General features: G+C 51.9%; 1 long non-coding RNA gene across 6 annotated transcripts in view; it reads left to right on the top strand.

The window, feature by feature from the left end:
- Nucleotides 1–14,896, top strand: part of LOC308564619 — a 38,421-nt gene that overhangs the window by 12,975 nt on the left and 10,550 nt on the right. The window lies entirely within an intron of this gene.

Below are 14,896 nucleotides of genomic sequence, written 5' to 3'. Positions count from 1 at the left end.
TAGAGAGAAAGGTCGCCTCAGGAAAGTGACCTGGATTGTGTTAGGGCAGAAGACAGGAAGGCAGGCAAAGGTTAAAACGGTCCTTCACTCATTTCCTCCTGATAACAGCCCTTTGAAGTGTGCAAGGACAGATGTTACCATCGCTCCCATGTTATGGATGTGGAAACTGAGACTTAGAAGGTCGCGCCTTGCTGGAGGCCACCTGGCGGGACGTAGGTCTAGCATTTCACTTCAGCCGGTTAAGCACTGTGTCCGATAGGGGGCAGTGGCGCACCTGGTTGGAAGGAGCCGTGCACGGGCACCTGTGGGGTTGGTCTGCAGCCACCCAGCCCACGCGGCGAGCGAGCGCCCAGCTTTCCAGGAGAGGGCACTCAGTCACCTGGTGGGACCTGCGGGCCTGCCCCTGCCTCCTCCCTCCCTCCCAGCGGGCCTCCGCCCTCGGGCCTTCCTGCACACTGATGCGCATCTCTGCTTCGCTGGGCGCTTGTTTCTTAACCGCGCTGCGGAACAACAAACTCCTCAGGGCCGGTACCCAAGTGGGCCCAGGGGACGAGCTGCTGACCCAAAGGCGGTGCAGCCCCGGGCGGGAGCCGCGAAAGCTGCTGGCGTGCCCCTCGCGGCCACTCGGTGCGGCTGTGACTGCGGCACGTAGGTCATGTAGGCGACTGTCGGGTTTCTCTCTCGGCAGGATGACCTGGCAGCATTTCCACCCCACCCACAGCTAGTTTCGCTTTCCTAATGTTGTTAAAAAGTGCCTTCTAACAGAAGTAGGGTGGTTGAACAGGTTCCAGCATTTTACTTCATTTTTTTTTTTTTTTATGTGATCGGTTGTTGAAAATTTCTTCCTTCTAGGTCTCTTTCCTTTCCTCTCGGGAAGATGCCCACAACTGGCCTCTTTGGCATTTGTCCGAAGTCCAGGTTCTAATAGCTTTGGACTGTGGTTTAATTTTAACCAGAAATTCTTTTGGAATAATTCCTTTTTAATCTGCAAAGAGCCAGTTTGATCAGAGCAATAACACCTCCTGCCTGAATCAGTAAGCGAAGTTATGTCCATTTACCGCTGAAATATTCTTTTTAAAAGGGGAGATCTATTTAGTGGGAAAACTGAAAATGAAAATTGTGGGTCAGTCCATTTGGAGGACTGTTTGTAGATCTGCTTTAGTTACTGTAATACACCCCAGGCATCTGAGGAGAGTGGGCTGGGGAGAGAATTGATGGACGAAATGACTGAGTCCCCTGAGGCAGCCGTGTGGCATTAGTTTCTGGGACAATCTCAATTCCTGAGACGGAAGACACGCTGGCCTTCACTAGGCCACATCTGGCACCAGTTCTCAGTTCTGAAGATGTGGTCACCTGAGAGGCCTGTCAGCAATGACAGGCACCATCTCCTTAGGACTGTCCTTACCAGACAGGGAAGCAGCGTGGGGATCCCCGAAGCTCCCTGTGCTGGTCAACATTTCCCATTTCCTCTTCTTATAATGCAAGCACTTCTGTAATAATTACTTGTATTTGTAGGTCCTTAGAGATTTTTTTTTTTTTTACCTTAAAGAATTTTTGATGCAGCCAGATAGAAATGGGTTTTTACCTTTTTTCAGTTTAGGTGGCAATGGAAACCAATTCTAGGAAAAAAAGATGTAGGCAGGCTCTAGCTGAGGCAGACAAATTTGGGAAGATTTCCTCGTTTTACAGAAATAGTCTTTGCTTTGCTGGAGATTCATCCTTGGGCTTATTTAAATATGCAGCTCTCTGGAGCAGTTACATAGCAGGAAGGACAGAAAAACCGGAAGCTATCAAAAGCTGGTAGCAGGGTGAGATGAGTCTTAAATGAAAATAAAGGGTCTGATTACCCGGTGAGTCAGTAAGGGCTGAGGCTGCCGTGTAGGGAAATCTGACCGTGTGCAGACTCTTCCAAGGGCAGGTGCAGAAGGGCAGGTGTAGTCGCGCTGCCTGATCAGTCCCCACAACAGCCCCTAAAGGCAGAGACGGTGCCTTTCATGGCTCCTCACTGCCGTGGCTGCCTGTCCCGCACGCTCACTGAATGGCAGACCCCCGTGTTTATCCCTTAGGTTTGATGTGCGTAAGGAGAGCAGTGCGTCCACTCGCCACCTAACCTGGCATCGCATCAGAACCCGCTTCTTCTCTCCCTTCTCTTGCCTCTGGAACAGGACCGCAAAGGCAGAGAAATCAAAAGTTTCACATGCCCAGAGGAAAACAGATGCTGCAGAGATGAGTTTTTTTAAAAAGAAAGCAAGCCAACCTAATCTGGGAGTTTGATCGCCACTAAGAATGTTTCTGTTTCATCACTTAGTTTCTTGCTCAGCCTTCCAGCTCAGGCCTGTGCCGCAGCGAGGCAGGCGGCTCCTTCCTTTCTCAGGCCTTCTCCTGCCACCGGGCACTGTTCCTCACCCAGACCTGGGCTGCTACATCCCGGGACACCCCTGTTTCCTGCCAAAGGCGGAGAGATTGGGGAGGCACTCTCTGGGTGATGCTGGGCTTCCTGAAGGGCACTGTCACCCCCTAGGAAGGACTTCTGCTTGGCGGTGTCTCTGAGGAGCCCTGGGAGGTGACCGGTGGGCGCTGATCCAGCCGGGAGGGAGGGAGCGCAGGTTGTTGATGCCTATCTGCTCCAGCTCCGTCGGCCTGGGGAGGGCGGGTCTGTGTCTGCAGCTGGTTTGGGAGTGGGGGAGTGGCACTGGGAACTTTTGCATCACAAATTCTTTGGATGTTATAATGGCTTTCCCAAGATTTCCTTATCTTACAGTTTTTACCCATCAACCAGCATACACAGGATTAGGATTTCTCTTTTGTCCTGGTTGTATCATCAGAAGCACAGAAAACCCCATGAAAATGACAGATCTGAAAATCAAACTCACATAGAAGGCTCAAGCCCAATAGGAGGCTCAGGCTATTGGGATATCTGGGGGTGGCTGCGGATGAAGGAGCCCACCTTGGGATGTGAGGAGAACACTGCTGTGTTATTGTCAGTAAGAAATTCCCTCTAAATACTCTCCTCTTGGAGAGAAAGGAATGGAGCCAAGGGCTTAAGTTGGAGTATATGTAGGTGCCCTAGTTAGAAGGTTGTCTGTCTGTCTGTTTAATTAATAGATAGTTCCATGGTGTGGGACAGCAAGGTCACGCATAGCCCTGAATGTAAGCAAGGCTAGCCTGGGGCCCTGGAAAAGTGGTGACAAAGTGTTCAGATGCATGCTGGCCTGGATCAGAAAGAGAGTGAAATATTGAAGTGGCATCCCAAATATTAGTTCTAAAAGACAAACAGAGTGGAAGGGGAGAGCGCCTTTAGATCCAGCCAGGGTGGCCCAGCCCCAGATGAATGATGTCACCCACGTGTGCCTCGTAGGAGCCCCTGCGGCTGTTTTGGATTTGTAGTCACATGCGGGACAATACTGCTGACAGCATGGCTTCCTGTATTGTACCTACCCTGTCAGCAAGACACTGTTTACATCATTTGTTTGCCAAATTGCGCTAAATGTGCAATATCTTTTAAGTTCAATGGAATTAATGTTTAGAAATACTGTAATAGAAAGGGCTAGAACAGCACTACAGCAAACAATGATTACTGAGATTAGAGTGCTTTGAACTTGAGCGTGAGAGAACCTTGTGAATTTGTAGGAATTAACCGGGACAGGTACCCATCTCTTAGAAGAAGCATGTAGGTTCCTAAAGGGTGTCCGCACTGTGTAAGGGGGATTTCAGGGAGCAGACCGAGGAGGAAAGGAAAGGGGTAAAATGTCAGAAGACATCCCTGAGTACCAGAAGTCATCCTCTCCCTCTGCGAAACTCTGGGGGCTGCATCGCTTGGGTCAGCGGCCGGGCAGAAGGGTAACTGGTGAGGAGGAAATGCACGGGGCAGCCTCTGGAGGAAGGGTTCAGGGACGAATGCCCAGTAGCAGCCTCTTTGATTTCAAAGGTGGAATAGTTGAACCCCAGACCTCACTGTAAGATGTGAATAGTCACTCCAAATTTATAAGCCCATTAAACTCATATTTTGGACTGTCTACACATCTGGCTTTAGGGAAAACACAGAATGCTTCTAGCTACGCCTTCTCAAACCACTTGGCTCACTGTTTTTTCTTCTAATTACTCTAATGAGCGTCTCTGTTATTTACAAAGTTTGGGTAAGGCAGGGCAGGGGGATTTGAGGGATTTGAGGGGTCAGAGTCAGCCTAGCTTTTGAACTCAGTCTGAACACACGCGCGTGTGCTCACACACACACTCTCTCACACTCGCACTCACACAATCAGCTCTCTGTCTGACTTGCTGTGGCCACCGAGCCAGGGTCAGGGTTTTTGCGTTTGGGCTCCTTTGTTGACTTTCTGGTGAAGAGTGGCTAGTTCACCTACAGGCCCCTCCTCCCGGTTCTCGTTTTGTTAAGTCTGCAGGCTTCTGCCCTTTTCTTTTCCTTTCTTTCCTTCCTTGGATGTTGGGAAGATCCAGATCATGGTCCTGCAATACTTTGAGTGCCTTCGAGAAGAGGGCAACCTGACTAGCCATTCCATTGGGGCAGCTCACAAAGCCCCAGGCCAGCGCTTCCATCCGCTACCCTGGGGAGGCTGCCTAAGGGAAGGAGATGCTCTGGGCAGCACCTCATGGCACTGTTGGCGGGAGCTGCTCCCCCCCCAACCTTGGTATCCACGCTCTCATCTCAGAAGTGGGATAAGCGGTGGTTCGGCCTCTGTGTCTCCTCCTCATGCGAGCCCTCTGTCATCTCCAGCGTGACTTGTCGGGCTGCATAGTTCCAGCGTGGTCCAGGAACTAATAAGAGGTAGAAGGAAAAGATTTCTTCCTCTGATGGATGTTTACAAGATGTTTTCAAAGATGAGTTGGCAGGGAAGCGGTGAACCCTGCTCCCTTGTGCGTCGGTGGAAGCGTCAGAATTCTGACCTGAGGGCAGAGGCAAGCTCCAGCTTCCCTGAGACCTCTTGCTCAGGACAGCCAGTTACACAGCCAGGGAGCAGGGGACATCCAGGAGCCCTGTAAGCTAGATATTGCTGTGCTGTGTAGGCTGGTGATGGTGTGATCTGCCCCAGGCAGCAGCTGCTTGAAGGCAGCTTGGGCAGGCGGCCCTTTCCACACCAGCCCTTTCTGGGTGATGGCTCCTCACTAAGCCTGTGCTGCTTGGGGCCCATCAAGCTTCCCCACCCTGTCCCTGTGGGTGGTAAAGGAGCTGGATTTTTTATGGGAAGGATATTAGGTTTCTGTGCCCGTGAGGATTATTTGCCCACAGGAGAGCCTCTAGGACAGAGGCACCTTCTAGAGACAATGTGTGTGCGTGCGGGGTGCTGAAGAAGGAAACTCTGGGGTGAGCCCAGAGTCTGGTGGGAGCTCATTAAATCTTGTTGAGAGGAGCCTGGTGGTTGTTTGAGGGAGGAAAGGGAAACAGCAGAGGCCGGGAGGGATTGTGAGGATGGAGCAATGGCCAAGGAGCATGACAGGAGAAGCTTAACTATGCTCATTATTAGACTAGCTACAAGGGAATGTAACATTCATTTGGTTGCCAAAGGTGTTCTCAACAGGAAGAATTTGCGACCTCCTGCACTGGGGATTGACAACGGCTGGTAACCAACATGTTGAAAAGGAGGGAGACAGCAAACCTTGCAGCTATAAATGGAGAGTTTCTGTGTTTCCACCACCAAAATTTGCCAATTTGATGTCAGGTGACTGTGCGTGTGTGTTTGTGCTTTGAGACTGCCTTGGGGGCAATTCTTAGTTTTAAGAAAATGGTGGCGAAGTCAACAGCCAACCATTCAGGAGCCCAGCTTCCACCCAGGCCTCGCTTCCGGAGGATGACGCCCTTCCTCCTGCCATTCATTCACTGTGTGACACTCCTGTCACCCTCTACCCGGACACTTCCCCTTCCTCCAGGAGAGCTGGGCTCCCCGCCCTGGCACGAGCACACGTGTGTGTGTGTGTGTGTGTGTGTGTGTGTGTGTGTGTTTCTTGCACATGCAGTGGGGCTAGGAGGGAGGAGAGAGTTGTCTCCTCTGTGATGATGGTCACTGGTCTGAAGGCTTTGAGCTGAGTCAAGGTGAAGCAAGAGTGACACCAAGTGCCAAGAGCAGGAGTTTGCTGGGGCATCGGGTGTTTTCTCGCCTCAGATTAGAGGAGCAGCGAGAAAGGCTTTGTTCCAGCCCACAGCCCACCGCCCACAGCATTCACCTTGATGAGAGACCAGAGCCTCAGAGGCCACTTGACATCCAGGTTCCACTCTGCTCATTTGCACAAAGGGATTGGCTCTCAGGAACTTAGATGCAGAACTGGGCTTTCAGTAGATGTATAAAATAAAACTCAAGGTGAATTGTCGTCTTGGCTAGAGCATGCTGGAGAGACCCAGGTTGCCGCTTCTCCCCACACTGGTCCTGCAGCTTCCTCTGGGTGAGGGGCCGTCCCCACGCTGGGACCGCCCCGACCCTCCTTGCTGGAGAGCTTTCCTGTTGCTGAGGCAGGTAGTGAGTGGGTCACCTTTGTATGTAGAGAACAACCTGTTTTCCTTTGTTCAAAAACACACTGACCCACTTCTCTATGTTTGTTCTAGAGGCTGCTCCTGGCCCAAGGTCCCTCTGGCCAGAAATCCACCCCGTTAAGCCGTGGGCAGGGAACTTAAATTCACATTTCTGGGGAATGGCCCCCTGAGGGGGATTGGCACTTTGGGGGGCAGTTGAATTCCGTGGGCTGCTTGGAGAGGATCGCCCCTGGTGCAGGCTGGACCTCCATGTACGGCAAGCCCCCGACCGTCTCCCCAGGGGAAGGATATGGCCAAGCCGGCGTCTGCCTTCCGGCCAGCTCCTGTTCTCAGCTTGGAACCTGCTTGGTTTCTCCCTTCAGGGAGATAAGGAAGGAATGTTTGCCCAGGTGTCAGGGGTGTCTTCAGGGCGGAGTGTCAGAACTGGTCCCCCCTGACGTCTGTATCCCTGATCTGGGTGTGCTGTAAACAGCAGGTTGATTCGAAGCTGAGAGGCGTTGGGAAACCCCTCGGGCAGGAGATTTCGAAATGAGATTCAGATTAGAAAAAACATACTGGGGTGAGGTTCTGACGAATGAAGGAGACAGAAAAAGCTCCCATCCTGGCACTTGGCTGGATAGCGGGGATAAACGAAGAGCCTGGGGGAGCCGAGAATGGGAGGGAAGCCCGGAGTGAGCACAAGCTCCTCTCCCCACTGTCACAGGGGACAAGGCGGCTGCTGTGTCTCTGTCACCAGGCGAAACCACACCCGGAGCGGAGCGGGCTCGGTCTGGGGCATGTCAGCACCAGCAAGATGTAGCCGAATCAGAGGGCTCTGCCGGGAGGGAGCGGCCTGGGGGCCGGGGAGTGGGGTTGGCAGGGGTATCAGTTACGGAAAGGTTTTAAAAGACTTGCTGGATAACTGAGGAAGGGACTCGTGAGGAAACGAGGCCTAAAGCGCGGGAAGCCGAAGCCCCGGCGGCCAGCCGGGAAGGGGCGGCGCCCCCTCCGCGCCCCTCGTCACACAGCTCAGGGCACCCTGGCGTCGGCTGGCTCCGTGTGGTGGCGTGAAGAGCACCGAGGAAGGTCTGGCTGGGTCTAGAACCAGAGAGGGGCGCGAGAAGGAGAGGAAGAGCGATTAAAACGATGGAGGAAGAGGCGGGAAAGGGAAGGAAAGGTGGAGGGGAAGCCTAGAATGAGATGAGTCTCCACCATGGTCAATACGTAGACAACGTGTCACCTGTCAATGAATGCCCCCCATCTGGTGGGCTGAAGACAGCACGCAGTAGTCTTGGAGGACAGTTGGGGCCACCTGCGTGAAAGCTGAGTGGCACTGGAAGAGCAGCTAACCAGTTATGAGCAAGAGGGGCTCGTGATTCATGCGAGTGCCGCCTCCGCCCAGAAGCCATGCCTCCCCCCGTCGCGTGCGGGTGGGGACCCATCCGACCGGAACCACCAGCCAGCCTCTCCCCGTCTCCTTAGATGACAAGCTCTGGCATCCTTGGTCCACCCAGCTCAGCCTCCAAACATTTTTCCAGAACATCAGTAAACAAGTATAAGCGAAGGGGATCAGAGACTTCTGCGCTTTTTTTCATTTTCTCCTTCCCAGAGCCCAGCATGCGACTCACCAGGGATTTCTCGTCACGAGCTATATATTGTTTCCTCAAAGAGTAGTCAGGTCCCCAAGCACCTTCCTCTGAGCTCAGAGTAAGTGTACTTTATTTTTATTTTTATATTCTATTACTATGAACCAGGAAATCCAAGACTTTGCCTGAACCACATGGGAAAATTGTCCCTCCCTCCAGCATATCCAGCTTTCTCATGGGCCAGCGCAAACTTGGCCGCAGCCACTGGCCGCCTTTCTTGCTAAGGTTGAATCAGAGATGACTGTTATTAACTACAACATCTAACATTTGTTTGGGGCTTAATACCGTGCAAAGCAAATAAATGTCGTATAAAATCCTCACAATAATTCTGCGTTACTGTTACTTCCCTTTATGGACACTGAGTTTTAGAAAAATAAAGCATCTTCCTTCCTCAGTGTCAACTGGTAGACCTAGGATTTACTCAGGTCCTCTGACTCCGTCCTCTGCGCCTTCTATGCAAGGTCATGGGCCGCTGTAGATTTTGGAGTATCTTCAGAGTTGGGGTTCCTGGATCTCTTTCCTTACCTCATCTCTGCGCCCCAGGTGACCTAGGACCTCAACCTTCCTCCCCCCCACCCCCACCCCCACCCCCACTTCTATGATTAAGAGACAAGACTCGCCCCTTCTTGGTGAGGAGTGTGCCCATCACGCAAGCGATTCTCCCACTGACTCAGCCAAGGACTCTTTCAAAGTCACCAGGGTTTCTTTTCAGTACAAAAGCAATATGGAATTAGTGTAGAAAAAGTACAAAATATAGAAATATAGACAAACTGATGAAATTAAAAATCATGATTCCGCCACTGAGTAATAACTCAGTATTGTGAACATGTGGTATTCAGTCTCCTTTGACTTTTATGATGTACACATGGACTCACTTGTGTTTACAAACATGGAAAATGTGCCTACCCATAGCACTGCTTGGGACCTGCTTTTAAACTTGATGTATTGTAAACATCTTCCTGTTAGTAAATATTTTTATAACAACATATTTAATGAATACATATTTCCTTATCATTTTAATGGTTTTCTAGAGTTAGACACTTAAATTGTTCCTATTTTCCATTATTAGAATGTTTTATGATAACTTCTATATCCAATTTTCATTTTCATTTCTTTGATTAAGAATGAAGTTGATTTTTTCATATGATTTTGATCATTTGAAGCTCTTTCATGAATAGCTTCTCCACACTATTTGCCAGTTTTTAATGGTACACTTTTTCTTGTTGAGATGTAAGAACTCTTTATATTAAGGCTAAAATTTTACCTGCCAAAAGCTCACTTTGACATCACATTTTAATGCACCATGTTGAATTTGGATGCATTTTGATTTTCCCTGACTCTCCCACCCAGACCACAGATGTTTTGCTCTTTTCCCTCTGCTTTCTCTTTAACAAATTCCCCCCAAACAAAGCAGACTCTGTAGAGGGCTCTTCCCCAGCGCTCACCTGCAGAGCTCGCGGCCTCCTTAGGGAAGCCAGGGTCCCCCACGGCCCCCCACCTGGGCACCAAGCCTGTAAGGACGACTCCCTTCCCTTCTGCCCTGGCGCCCAGAGCCTCATCTCCTCCCCTCACACCAGCTGTTGCCTGGGGGGCGTGGTGGACCCCTAGAGTTTCCGGCTTAATGCTGTGGACATGAATGTCTCAGGACTCCTGGGAGATGGTGGAAGAGATGGTATGGGGGTGTTAGTGTTAGAGGGGATTGTCTTGTTGGGGGGGGAGAGGCCAGTCAGGACTGTACGGCAGCAATGTAGAAAACCCCACTCTCCAAGGACCCCTCTTGCTTCTAAGCAAGGCCCTAGTGGCAGGGCCTCTGGCATGGCTGTTGGCGGCCAGCCTGCCCTCCTCTTCCCAGGTGGGTCCGCTCCTTTGCCCTGTTATTACCGCTGGCAGGTTCGTTTGTGCCTCTGGCAAAAGGGACACAAGTTCTACCAGTTCTCCTGGGTTCCTTCAGCAACTCACCCGCTGCGTGTGGGGAGAGGGAGGCGCCTGGGCCTGTTACCTGGAGTCCCCCCCAGAGGCGGGGGAGGCGGGGGAGGCGGGGAGGGGTCTGGGCAGGAGCTGGCTGGACTGGATGAGCCTAGGTGGCGAGGACAGGATGAGTTTCTTAGCAAGATCACTACCTTGGAAAACTGGGACTAGGGAGGAGGTCAGGGTACACATGGGGGCGGATATTGGGAGTTCATGTCAGAGCTGTGGGTTTGGGACATCCTAACCCACTCCTGGTCCCCTCTGGCCCTTTCTCCAGGTTTAACAGGAATATTTAAGACCTGGTGGCTGCGGCTTTAACAGGAACAAGGACACCTGGCATTTCTGTGGCAGGAGCTAGACCCCCGACGCCCCTGGGCCCTTTACTTTCCCTCCGAGGACTTCAGCTTTTTTGCTGCAGTTGGGCTTAGGTGTTTCCAGAACTCTCTTTTCTTGTGTTTTTTGTGAAGACAGTGTGATGCCCTGGAGAGAGCCAGTCCCAGCTGCCCGGCGGCCTTGGCGACTTTGGCGGGTTGTTGATCTCTTTAGGCTTCACTTTCCTGTCCAGAGAGAAGTAATAGGGGCTGTGCACTCAGGCCAGCAGATGGGGCGCAGGACTCAACTGTCAGGGTTTCTCCCTTCTTTCCCCTCCCTCAACTGTGTTAACATGGGTGGCATTTGGGGGCTTCAGAGATCTCTGCTCAAGGGCAGAGCCAGGGACAGCCTGGCCCCGTTCCTGCTGTCCTCAGTTCTCACCCTCTGCTGCTCCTGTCCCTTCCACCCAGCGGGCCCGTTTCCCACTGGAAGGTGAGCTCCGGAGCTCAGGGCTCGTGCCTCATTCATCTTTGTATCTGGATCCTCAGCACAGCACCTGGCACACAGTAGGTGCTCAGTGTCAGTAAGTGAAGAACTGAAAGGAAAGGGTCGCCCATTCCACAGTCATTGCTAATTTGAAAGTCCAGCCCTGCTTGGTGTGGCTCAGTGGTTGAGCTCTGTCCCGTGCACCAAGAGGTCATGGTTAGAGTCCCGGTGAGAGCACATGGCCCGGTTGCAGGCGAGATCCCCAGTAGAGGGCATGCAGGAGGCAGCCGATTGGTGATTGTCTCTCATCAATGTTCCTCCCTCTCCCTCTCTCTTCCTTTTTATCTCTAAAAAAAAATCAATGAAAGTATATTTTTAAAGAAAGTTAAACCTTAGCTGGTTTTGCTCAGTGGTTAGAGTCTCGGCCCGCAGACCGAAGGGTCGCGGGTTCAATTCCAGCCAAGGGCATGTACCTAGGTTGCAGGCTCGATCCCCGGCCCCAGCTGGGGCACATGCAGGAGGCAACTAATCATTGTGTCTCTCTCACATCGATGTTTCCCTGTCTCTCCCAGTCTCTCTAAAAAAATCAATGGAAAAAATATCCTCAGGTGAGGATTAACAAAAAAAAATAATAATAAAGTCAAGAGCCCCAGCTCAAGTCCAATAGCCCTCAGGCTAGAGCCTGGTGTCATCGCCTACTATCCCCGTGACCTTGAGCAAGACATTGAATCTCCCCAGCCTCAACTTCTTTGTCTAAAAATAGGAACAGTAATAACTACCTCCCAGGGTTGTTGTGGAAATTAGCGATGATGTCAGAGAGAAGCCCAGCATGCAGCGCATAGTAGGAGCTTAATAAATGGAAGGGGTGATTAGCTGCTGTTACAGGACTGTTTATCAACATGTCTAAAGCCAAATGCTTGACTCAAGAACTCTGGGGTTAGCAGCGCATGTCCCTGGCATCTCTCAGCGACCCAGGAGCCTCTCTTGATGTGGCCTCCTCCCCGCCGTGCTGTAGTCCCTCTGCTCTGGGGATTGAGATGTGCCGCTGTGGCGCTCATGGGGAGGGTGGCCCAGGAACTTGGACACAGAGCAGCTGAGCCTGTGGCACCCTCTGGCTCTCAGCCTCGGGCAGCTCCGCCCAGGTTTCCTCTTGGTGGTGGTGGTGGGGGCGTTAGCTGCCCCTCAGGTCTGAAGGCAGTGGTGGGGTCTGAAGACAGGTGGGCGTTCCTGTTTGAAACTTGGGCAGGATGTGGCCCTGGCTCCCCACCCCGTGCATCTCTGAGCACATTTTTAGATGCCTGATTTGTGTTTCATTCTGCTTTGAAAGGTTGGTCAGGGGAGAAATAGTTCTCCTACCCATTTTATGTAGAGAGAACGGGTGAGGAAGAGAGGAAATCATTCACGCCGTACCCAGCTCTTACATTCAGGAAACAGGCCTGGCGGACCTGATTCAGTGCACCACCCCTGCCCAGGACAGGCCCCGCAGTGGCGAGGGACCTGAGCCCCCAGGTGTCAGCAGGCCTGCTGCCCGGGAGAGCTGCCAGGCAGGGAGGGCGATCCCAGGGGATTGAGAGGAGTGGGCTGATTGGTTACAGGAAGGAACTAGAAGAGCTGGGAGACGCTGGCTTGGGGGTTGGGGCTGGAGTTTCAAAACAGACTCTAGAAACTTGGGGGGGGGGCTGGCATGAGGAAAGGAGGAGGGTCAGTCTGGGACATCCTGGGTCAGGTGGCTGCCATCGCCTGAGAGTGTGGACTGGTGTTGAGTGGCCCCAGAGGACGAGCCAGAGCCAGCGGCAGGGAGAGGGGAGCCCCTGGCCACCGCGAGTCCGCCCCTTCATCACCCCAGTGCGGCTCTTTCTGGTGCCTCCCTTTCCATTTCACTCTGCTCACCAGCATTTTCATACCGGCTGTGATCTTGGGAATGGTGATTAGGCCTGGCGGTCATGACCACTGCACTATGGCCCGGCCTTTCGGATTTTTAAAAAAATTCTCACCCAAGGATTTTTCCATTGCTTTTCAGAGAGAGGGAGGGAAGAAAGGGAGGAAGCGGGGGGGGGGGGCGAGGGGGGGAGAGACATCAATGTGAGAGTGTGGGGCCGGTGCTCTAACCACTGAACCATGCCGGCCAGGGCTGGACCTTTTAGGATTTTGTGGGTGGAAAGAGCCTGGAAGATTACTTGTCCAGCCGTCAGCCCTGTGAAGGAGTCCCTGTAGAGACTCCTCAGCCCTGTGCTTTCCACTCAGAGCAGCTTCTCAGGCTTCAGAGCCTCCGCACCTCCGCTGCAGTGTGTCAGTTTCTTCAAGGGTTTTATGGAGGTGGGGGCCTGGAGACATAAAGTCTTTATAACAGAAACGGACTTTTGAACTTAGGAACCCACCTTATTTTATAGATGAGGAAACTGAGAGGTTAGGTCACTCGCCCAAGGCCACACAGACAGCATGAGGCAGGGCTGGGCCTCAGCCCGTCTCTGATCTTCCTCTGCCACCCACTGACTGGTAACTAGCCCAAGGCCGAGGGAGGTGGTCTTGGTTGCTACACTTCTGTTACTGTCCAAGATCACATTAGCTTTTCTCGGGGGCAGCCCCATCTCCCTGTTGACGCATTGAATTTCAGGTCAACTAAAACCCCTAAATTGTTTTATAACTTTATTTCCTTCTGATTGTAAAAATAATATATACTCATTGTAAAAAAAATTAGAAAATACGTAACAATATAAAGTGCAAACCTTTACAGCACTTCCTGTTGTAAAGTTTTCCCACCCTGCACTTGGTTCCCTTGCTTTTCGGTATAAAAATAGGGCTGCACCCTTACCCTTATCCTGAATAAGACCCCCTTGCTCCGTCCCAGCCGGCTCTTCTGTCTCCGAATCTTGTTTTGTTACCAGTTCCTCTTCCTGGCACCTGGGCAGGGCTCAACAGTTACCTGCGGTGTGGCTGACCAAATGGCCAGGGCTCCAGATTATTGATGGAAATACAGGCATACCTCGTTTCATTGCACCCTGCTCTATTGCACTTCATAGATGTTGTGTTTTTTGTTTTTTACAAATTGAAAGCAAGGCCCTCCACCAGCAAAAAGATTACGACTTACTTTATTGTGATATTTATTGAGGTGGTCTGGCGCCGAGCCCACCATTTCTCTGAGGCACGTCTATGGTGAGAGCCTCTGCCTACCCACTGCCCACCAATCCCCTCTTGTCCTCCCTGAGAAACCCCTTCCCTTTTCTTTCGCTCTGTTCAGATCCCATTTCTCCAGCCCAGCTGGATCCCACCTCTTCCAAGAAGTCATTTTTTAAAAAATATATCTTTATTGATTTCAGAGAGGAAGGGAGAGGGAGAGAGAGATAGAAACATCAATGATGAGAAAGAGTCATTGATCCACTGCCTCCTGCACACCCCTTGCTGGGGATCCAGCCCAAAACCCAGGCTTGTGCCCTGACAGGGAACTGCACCTCGATCTCCTGGATCCTAGGTCAATGCTCAACTGCTGAGCCACGCCTGGCCGGGCCCAAGAAGTCTTTATTCTTTCAGATACAAAAGACTCTTTTTTGGGCCCCATGGCGCCTGTAGCCTGGCCATACCATTTGTCCTCAGTTATATATTGACTTGCACTAATCTCTCTCTCCTGGCCAGGGCCCAGTTCCCAGTCAGTGGAGATCCCCATCCCCATACTGTTCTTGTTTCCCTCATGGCACCCATCCTACAGCCTGGAGCTCATGATTAGCCCTTAAAGTATGACTGGCCCGAGTCTGCCAGGGAAGGGCTCACCAGAGTGCTGTCCGGCCCTTGGGCTTCTCTGAGGAGTGGGGGAAAGAGCTCAGAGGGAGCCCAGGGCTCCACCCCCAACCCCAAGCCCAGCTTCCTGGAAGCCTGGCCACCCTCCTCCTAAAGTTTACATAGCAGCTAATCATCTGGGCTCCCAGCAATGAGCTCTGCTCCTCTTGGGACACGTAGAAAAGAGATCTGGTTGGTCTTTCATATTGGAGCTGTAGAGATAAAGAGAAATCCTTTGTGTCTAGCTATTTAG

The sequence above is a fragment of the Miniopterus schreibersii genome (genome assembly GCF_964146895.1).
Source record: "Miniopterus schreibersii genome assembly, chromosome: 12".
Classification (NCBI taxonomy): domain Eukaryota; kingdom Metazoa; phylum Chordata; class Mammalia; order Chiroptera; family Miniopteridae; genus Miniopterus; species Miniopterus schreibersii.
Note: the sequence above shows the minus strand (reverse complement) of the source record. Positions and strands in the feature narration are given on the sequence as shown.